The 9,939-nt window shown below is 35.5% G+C and overlaps 1 non-coding gene across 1 annotated transcript; it reads left to right on the top strand.

Moving 5' to 3' along the window:
* Positions 1–1,615: 1,615 nt before the first annotated feature.
* Positions 1,616–1,734, top strand: LOC144972138 (5S ribosomal RNA). Its single transcript, XR_013645289.1, has one exon. It is a non-coding gene; the product is annotated as a 5S ribosomal RNA (ribosomal RNA).
* The last annotated feature ends 8,205 nt before the right edge of the window (positions 1,735–9,939 follow it).

The raw sequence follows: 9,939 nt of genomic DNA, 5'->3' as shown, positions 1-9,939 counted from the left end.
CCCCCAGTCCAACAGAGTTGGAGCAAAAATTCCTCGGCACCTGAGGCGGGTTTTTTCTGGTATGTGAAGATGGTAAAAATTCGAGCCAGTATTCAATGTGGCAACATTATAGTACATTATAGTAATAGCCTTAAATGGAGCCAGCAAAGATCCGCTCCTTGGAATCGTTTGAGTGGGGAAATCCAGTCACTCGCTCAGCCATAGTACACAGTCGCTGACGACAGTCATCAACGGACTGTGTGAATCGGAAGAAAAGCGTGGGTAGAAGGCGTTGTGACAGAAAGGGAGTCTGTTTCGCACTGTTGATAAAAGGCGATATATACCATTTCTCAGTTTTATATATTTTTAAAAATGCTGTTATCCATTTTTAAAACATGGATGTGGTGCCAGGCACCATTTGAACCAATAGAGCCACGCCCCTGGTTGATTGCCACCCAGTGCCTCCTCTTGCTGGTGGAAAAACCTGTCAACTTCTCCCCAGTTTCGAGGAGTTTATGTCCCCGCCCCCTCGAGCGATTGAATTCGCACAAACCGACTTCCATCTCGTATAATAATATGCATCTCTGTCCGAAGTCAGGGCAAAATGGCTGTCTCCTCTTCTCACTCATTGAAGCGCAAATAGGGTTGATGTTTTGTGATGATACGTGAAAAGTACATCATATGAAATTTGAAACATAAATAGAAGAAATGTGCATAGATATATAACCTTATTAGGCAAAATCTCCCCTCCTGGTAGTTTTAAAAATATTCCACTCAAAAGGGCAAACATCTATTTTTAACGTGATCTCACGATTCTTTTGCCGTTTAACATAATCTAAAATCACGTCTTTACTAATTGTGTGCCAACTTTCAGTCATATTCATTGATAAACAGAGTCGTAATGATTTATTTTAATGGCATAAATGAAATCGTCGTGCTCAATATTTTGCCTTGAATTGGAGCCACCTCGGGACTCAACTCGAAGCCCAAGGATCTCCATGAATATATATATATATATATATATATATATATATATATATATATATATATATATATATATATATATATATATATATATATATATATATATATATATATATATGGATTTCCAGCCCCTGCTAGTGGGGGCCATTGGTTAGATAAGGATTTCAAACAAAAATATTATTTTTCTGCCTTGGTAGATTGCCGTTGAATTCGCAATAATTGATTCTGTTCTTTTAATTTCGGTTCCTTATATTAATTTGGTTAATTGGCGACCAAACGTTTTAAAATAATATTTCTTAGTTCTTGAACTATTTGAATATACTCAAAAAAAAAAAAAAAAAGAGTGAACTATCAAAATTTGTACTTGAAAGTGTAAACTAATTATTATGTCGACCGTTTACAACTGAGTGATTAGGTTTGGTTACATGCCCATACAGAGAGAACGTCATCCTGGTTTTGCGCATGCGTCTCTCGTCCTCGCTTCCGGTGAAGTGTCTCATGTCGCTTTCAAGATGGGCCATCGCCATTTTAAATTCTCCAGCAACAGACGAATACAACTAACAATATTATACATTTCTAAACTATCTTCATCATTATATAAATTAGCAATCGTGTTTTGATATTATATTAAATTCTATTTTCGACACTAGTTGTCTACGACCATACTACGTTGAAAATACCGGTTCTCGTCCGATCACCGAAGTCAAGCAACGTCAGGCGTGGTTAGTACTTAGTTTGGTGACCGCTTGGGAACCCCACGTGTTGTAGACATTTTGTTTTTATTTATCTATTTTTCAATTTTATTACATTAAAATTTTTTATATTTGTTTTGTTTTTTTAAATTGTTATTTAAATTTTGTTTTTTTAAGTAGTAGTAGTAGTAGTAGTAGTAGTAGTAGTAGTAGTAGTAGTAGTAGTAGTATTAGTAGTAGTAGTAGTACACATTTCTGCTCTCTGTAAATCTTTATACTTTCAATTGAAGAAAATCAGTTCGATCCGTCAGTATATTGCAATTGGAACATGTAAAACATTGGTTGTTTCCCTCATTTTTTCGAAACTAGATTATTGTAACTCCCTGCTTGTCAACTTGCCTCAGGCTTCTATTCAACAATTACAACTACTGCAAAACAGTGCTCAAGATTAGTTATTGGCAAAAAAAAATTTGATCATGCAACCCCTTTGTTGGCCTCTCTCCGCTGGTTTGCCCATTGAAAAGCGCACATATTACAAAGCAGCGTGTCTTGTTTTTAAGTGTTTGACTGGTATAGCACCGGCATATCTCACAGATTACGTGGTCATGTGTAAATTTGAAAATTACACTTTAAGATCATGTAATGACCAAACGAATATTTCGGAAAAAAGATAATGAACAAAATTTGGTGATAGATCGTTTGCTTGTTTCGGCCCCAAGATTTGGAATGAACGACCTCGTGGTCTGAGGGAGTGCAAGTCTTTACCTACCTTTAAAAAGAATCTCAAGACACGTTTTTACTGTATTTGTTTTTATTGACTCTATGAATCCTTGATTTGGCTATGAATTATTATTATTATTTTATTTTGTTCACTTAAAATTGATATTTATATTGTGAAGTGCCCAGAGCTTGTGTTTTACACGAGAATGAGCGCTATATAAATGTGTATTATTATTATTATTATTATTATTATTATTATTATTATTATTATTATTATTATTATTATTATTATTATTATTATTATTATTATTATTATAGTATTGTTGGAGTTATAATAATAATGATTATAATAATAATGAGGATGATGATGACGATGATAATAATAATAATAATAATAATAATAATAATAATAATAATAATAATAATAATAATAATAATAATAATAATAATAGTAGTAGTAGTAGTAGTAGTAGTAGTAGTAGTAGTAGTAGTAGTAGTAGTAGTCGTTGAATCAAAATGAAAGCAGACGCGGAGCTCGTGTTTTTCGCCATTTTTCGTCTTTCACGAAACCACTAGGGATTGCCTCAACATCCGGGTCACCCGTTGCCCAAACAATGTTTCTGTCGTCTGCTATTTCAAGCGAGGGAATCGGTGGAGAATTCGATATCGTACGATTTTTTTTGTTCCAGCTCTAAAAATCTCATGAAAATTGATGGAGGTAAGGACATTTTTGTTGGTTTTATTTAATAATGTAATAATATTTCTTAATTCACATCACATCTATGAAGTGAAAAATTTTCCGTTTGTTAACATTTGAACAGTGTGTGTACATACGAGGTTTCAATTGAATGCCGACCCTCGAATTTTTATGTGCCTCGTAATTTTTTAAAATTCCAGCTCAAAAATGTAATGAAGTTAATGGAGTGAGGGACGATTTTTTGTTTTATTTAATAATGTATAATATTTCTTAATTCACATCTATGAAGTGATCATTTTCCTTTTGTGTAACATTGTAACATGTGTGTAAGAGGTTTCAATTGAATTGACCGACCCTACAATTTTTATGTGCCCTTGTAATTTTTTTTATTCCAGCTCTAGAAATGAGTTTTCAGTTTCAGTGAAGTTTATAAATAATCTTATTTTTGTACTTTTATATTTAGCAAGTATTACATTCAGAAAAATCAGTTTTGTCTCTAATAATTGTAAATAATATAAAGGATTTTTTTTTAGCAGCATTTACTTTTTTTTTCTGTTTTGTACACCTCATCTTTACTTTAATTGTTTTTCATACAGTTTGTTTAGTGTGTGAATGGACTAAGTAGGTTCTTGTTGTGGAATTTGCTGCAATTAACTCGATAGGGCATTGAAGGTAGGATATTTTAATTTATAACACCCCCTCTCCTCCTCTTCTTAAAATTTATTGGTCTTTCATACCCATCTTCTATTTCTGGAGGGGGGGGGGGGGGGGGCAGATTGCATCTTTTGTATTATTTTGCCTTTTTTTCTTTAACTCTATGTATCTCTCATTCTTGTTTTCTGCTTTTAAAATATCAAATTCTACCCATACAATCTGTATTTTTATTCTGAGACACAAGGTGACAGCACAAAATACCAGCATGAAGTGTGACCCATAAAGATCAGACATCGTTGTATAATTTCTAGTCAGTGAGATTGCAGTTTGAGCTTTGTCATTGATAGTTGTAGTAGATAGACTTCTTTTGTTGACGGCAGCCAGTGAAGGCCTTTCAGGATTGGCCTTACGTGATAAAACTTCTGATTATGAACTATCAATTGTGCTTTTCAAGCAACATCTCAGTATTTTTTCCTTCTTTTGAACGACCATCTTAATTGTTTTCCATACAGATTGGTCTGAGAGTTGAGTCTGTAGATTCTACCTGCTGGTATCTGTTTTAACTTTGATTGGATAATGAAGGTAGGATACTTTAATTTATACACCATCCCCTCTTTCTTAAAATCTATTGGTATATCATACTCATATTGGGGGTTCTGATAGCTCAGCAAAGGTACCGGAATGGACCCAGGGTGCAGTCGAAATTTTTTGCGGATGTCCTTATCCACTCGTTGGGTCTGATGTGGTGGAAAGCAAAGCGTTCTATCCAGAGGGTAGCAAGAAATTGCCATTGTCTGTTTCACCCTATAGATATGGGGATAAACTCGGGCTCCATGGGCTCTGTGACTCTAAAGGATAAAGTCATCTTCAATTTCCGAGGGGGAAAATATATTGCATTGTTAATGTTAGATTTTTGGCTATATCTGCAAGTGTCTGTAACTGTCATCGTAGTTTTCTGCATGGAAAATCTCAAATTTCTGCACATATTTTCATTCACAAACACAAGCTTCTAACATAAAATATCAGCAAAAAGGGTGAAAAATCAGGTAAACGGGCAGTTTGAACATTGCTTTTGTAGCAGACTACACAAACTTAATACTCTGCTGAAGGCCTTTCAGGATTGGTGCTACACGATCCATCTTGTTCTTTCGAACTATCAAATGTGTTGCTGAGCTGTCATATTTTGTTTGAATTGAAAACTACAATGACAATTCCAATCATTATGATTTTAGCAAAGGATAGGTTTTTCTTTCTTTTCTTTTTATCCCCCCCCCCCACCCCTTCTATATGCATTTTTGTACATTAGAAGTAAAAAAAAAAAGTATTATTATTGTTTTTTGCTGAAGAAGGGATTTGAGCCCGAAACGTTCGGTATTTAGTATTTTATTCTTCTTTGAGGTTTCTATATTCATTTTTGTACATTAGAAGTAAATAAAAGTATTATTATTGTTTTTTGCTGAAGAAGGGATTTGAGCCCAAAACATTCTGTGTTTAGTATTTTATTTTTTGACAGTGCAGATGGTAGAGCCCTCACTTCACATGCAAAGGGATTGAGATCCATCCCGGGTGCAATCGAGATATTTTTCTGATCTATGGATTAACGTCCTATCCAAAAGGTAGCAAGCAATTGCTATTGTCCATTCATGCTATAGAAGCTGGGATAAACTCCATGAGCCATGGATATCCATTTTGTACATTGAGTAAAAAAATATTTGCAATTGGCTGAAGAAGGGGTTTTGAGCCCGAAACATTCGTGTTTGGTATTTTGTTCTTTTTAAAAGCTGTTATGAGTACTTATTTAGAAAGGTCCACAACTTCTAGCATTTTTATCTTTTTTTTTTCTAGGCATGTGAGCTTTTCAAAAAATATTTTCTTTTCTATTGGACAGATCCCTCGTCATGAGTGACATCTCCTTGATGTGTGAGGAAGAGAGCTCAATAACATACGTTGTTGGATGGTTGGAAGCGAAATGTGTTGATGAGCTGCAGTTTGATGATGATGAAGAACCCCTCCTGTCAACAGAGGCTAAGGATTTTATTGAAGAAGTTTCTCGAGGAGGACTGAAGTGCCCCATCTCTCAGCATATGAACTTGTGAAAGTGGGACTTGTTGTCGTCAAAAGTTAATACGATTTACGATTTTGAACTCAATTCAAAATCCCTTTTCCGACGGTTGGCAAACGTTTTGCTTCATGGCCTCCACAAGTTGGACAAAGACCATGACAAAAATTCCAATCTCTACCAAACTTCCATCAAGAAAATCTGATTGGCAGATTAGGAAAGTAAGATGATTTATTAAGTATGTCACGAAAGTGTGGCCATTAGTTATTTTGTCATTTTGTAGCAAGCATGATTGATTGATAACTCTTGCTGAGACTTTTGATATTCTTTCATTTTGAAATAATGCAAGTACTTTTCCCAGGTCCTCTTTTATGAATAATGTTGAACTTATCAATCACTTTAATGACAGTTTTGGTCTCTAAAATAAGAATCATATCAAAAAAACGATTTGTTTGTTATTGAAAATGATTATCTAATACTGATCTCATGGCCTCTAGTTTAACTCAGTAATTAATATTTTATTGTGGGATCGTCCTCCACAGATTGCCCCCTACATTGTACAGCTCCTCTTCTATTCCTCCCATGTTTCATCTTCATCATTCAGATCATTTATCACTGTTCCTGACACTGGGTGGGGATCCTGACCTCCCATAGCGGGCAGGGAGGTACATACTGTGTCTTCTATCCCCTGATATCTGTTTTCCAACATGCTTTCTGTCTTTGTCTTGGAATGAGGTTACTTGGTTTTGTCCTGGCCCTGATTGGGGTCCTGGCTTGGAGGGAAACAGTCAAATGCATAGTTTTGGGAGATATTTTTTTTCCTTGTAAATCATCTCTCTGTTATGTATTATTATGTTATTTTTAATGTATAGTGTAAGCATTTGAGTGTATTCCTTCGTTGGATTATGTGCTTGTGTCCGGATGAGACTTATAGGTGATCTCAAACTGAGTACATTGGTGGTATGCTCTTGGAATCTTCATCTGATCCCTATTTCTTCTAGTTCCCCTTTGTCTTACTTTTTCTTGGTGCTTTAATTGTAATTCTAGAACTTTTTACTATCCCATTTTCTTCCATTTTACTGGCGCTGATATAACCTAAAGTGTTGCAAGCGCCGAAAACCCTTAAAAACATAAAAAACAAACTGTTCCTGACAGGTCAGCAATTTATTATTTTAAAATGTTTTGGAAGAATTTTGTTTTTTGGTTCAAGGAGTAGTGTTGCGCAGATGTTCAGTCTTTGCTTAGCAACTGAGTGTACAGGGATCGATTCCGTCCACTGCACTGTGTGGCTATGAGTGAGTCACCTTGCCTCTAGCTTGTGGGGCGCTGCACTACGGCTGACCCACCAGTGGTGTTATATATCAACAATGTTTAGACAGGTTTCCCTTATAGGGATGAAATATAGTAATATAGTGTTAAAAAAGAAAAAAATTTCGAGACTAAAACTGCAATTGTGATATGTGTACTGGAATAAATATTATGAGTATTGTTCAGTGCACTTTTATAAATTAAATTAAAAGAAACTATGTCTCTTTATTACTAGGTAGTGCATCCCTTAGTAGATATTTTGGTATTCATATTTTTCTTGGGATCATCCTCCACAGATTACCTCCCTTTGTTGATATTGCACAGCTCCTTTCCATTTCATCTAAATGCTCATCATCATCATCATCTTACATATGATGTATACTAATTAATCAAGCTTGTAAAGAAATCATCCTGAATCAATCACTATATAAGGTCAGTTTTTAGAATATCTAACTACTCATCCTTTCTGTTTCTTGGCTACTCTTATTCACCACTGATAATAATAATCATTCAATATTTTTTTGACCCAGAACTCACATTTATTCTTTAAAAGGGCAGATTTTGCACTATTATACCCTTAGCGAAATTTTGGTGTGAATTTTCTAGATTTTTTAGTTGGCCCCCACTAGCGTTGTCTGAAAGTTCGCCATGATTGTCCTTTCACTTTCAGTATAGTTGTCCTTGATATATATATATATATATATATATATATATATATATATATATATATATATATATATATATATATATAGTGTGTGTGTGTGTGTGTGTGTGTGTGTGTGTGTTTTCCGAGTTTTATTTCTGTCTTTGTCTTGCAATGGGATTACTTGGTTTTGCCCTGGCCCTAGCAGGAGTCCTTGGCTGGGAGAGAAATTGTCGATAGTTACAGTTTTGGGAGATGATATTTTCTGTTACTGTAAATCAACTCTCTGTTATGTATTGTTACATTTTTTGTTTTGAATGTATATGGTTTGTAAACATTTAAGTTTATTGCTCTTTGATGGTAACTGTGCTTGTGTCTGGGTGAGACTTTATTTTAGGTGATCTCAAACTAAGCACACTGATAGTGTTGCTCTTTGACTTGGAATCTACATCTGTTCCCTATTTGAACCATTCCCCTTCATCTTAATGTTTCTCATGTGCTTTCAATCGTAAATCAAGAATATTTTGACTATCCCATTTCTTCCTTTTACTGGCGCTGAAATGACCTAAAAATGTGTCGTGAGCACCGTAAAACCCTTAAAATAAAAACAAACAAAAAATCTCTCCTGTTGGGGTGGGTCTTTTGTTCTGCAATAGTGGACAGGGAGGTCACTTTTTTTTTAAATTGGCTTTATATAGCGCAATATCCACTAAATGTGCTCAAAGCGCTTTACAAGGGGTCCCTGGTGAACAGCAACATTTAACATGTAGGACGGGACATGCCACCTATTAGGCGATATTACACTTTTTTCGGACAAAAACAGCACTGTTAAAGGCCAGGTACTCATTTTACACAGTATGGTGAGAGAAAGTGAGTAAAGAGCCTTTTCCAAGGACTCAACTATGCGCCGAGTGCGAGGCTCGAATCCAGGACCTTCCGATCCGAAAGCAAGTGTCATACCACTAGACCACATAGCCGCACACTTGCTGTGTCTTCTATTCCCCTATATCGTATTCCAACTTTGTCTTGGAATGGGATTTTGTCAAAATCAAAAATGACACGTCCCCTTCCTGCCCCTTACGTCAACACCCCAATGAAACAGTAAGACACCACTTGCTTGAATGTCAACCTCTCGAAGACCTGAGATGCACATCCCTGTCACCAAATCCAAGCATCAGTAACACACTTTATAATTACTTTGAACAACTGCAAATGACACAAGACCGAAGGGTTAGAGCTCAGGGTGGTCGCTGGTTCAGATAAGTAAGTCTTGGCCATGGCCGAAGTCCTTGACAGTAAAATATGTACAGAAGTATGTCTGGATGAGACTTTTAAGTGATCTCAAACTAAGCACACTAATGGTGTGCTCTTGTAATTACATTTGTTCAACATTTAAACATTCCCCTTTTCTGAATTTTAATTGTGTGCTTTTAATTTTAAATCTAGAATTTATTGACCTCCCCTTTTTTTTTTACTGGGCTGAATTGACCTAACTAAATGTGTCGCAAGCGCCCTAAAACCCTTATCATCATCATCATCATCATCATCATCATCATCATCATCATCATCATCAAAAACCCTTATCATCATCATCATCATCATCATCATCATCATCATCATCATCATCATCATCATCATCATCCTCAACTCTCTCTCTCTCTCTCTCTCTCTCTCTCTCTCTCTCTCTCTCTCTCTCTCTCTCTCTCTCTCTCTCTCTCTCTCTCTCTCTCTCTCTCTCTCTCTCTCTCTCTCTTGTTCCATCATAATTACCCCCCACCCCCTTCATTCGTGTGATGAAATTGATACATTGGAACAAAGTCATGGTATATTTGTCAAATAAAACTATTTATTATTCACTTTGAGTACAGATATGTGTAAAAAGATATCATTACATATTTGTATATATATAATAAAACTGTTGTAAACATTTGTGTAAAAGTACAAGAAATAAAAATGCAATATCCTTATTTGGTGATTTCAATAACAATATTTGAGAACGTCAACAAAACTTCAAATAGCAGGCACCGTTGGTGCTTAACTTCATTCACTGTCAAAACTAGTAAGATTTCCCCCTCCCCTCTTATGATAGTGAAGGGAGAACACGTGACACATTAATTATGACCCAAATCTTCTCTCTCTCTCTCTCTCTCTCTCTCTCTCTCTCTCTCTCTCTCTCTCTCTCTCTCTCTCTCTCTCTCTCTCT

The sequence above is a fragment of the Berghia stephanieae genome, chromosome 4 (assembly GCF_034508935.2).
Source record: "Berghia stephanieae isolate SIO BIC M18660-M18661 chromosome 4, UCSD_Bste_1.3, whole genome shotgun sequence".
NCBI classification, from domain to species: Eukaryota; Metazoa; Mollusca; class Gastropoda; order Nudibranchia; family Aeolidiidae; genus Berghia; species Berghia stephanieae.
Note: the sequence above shows the minus strand (reverse complement) of the source record. Positions and strands in the feature narration are given on the sequence as shown.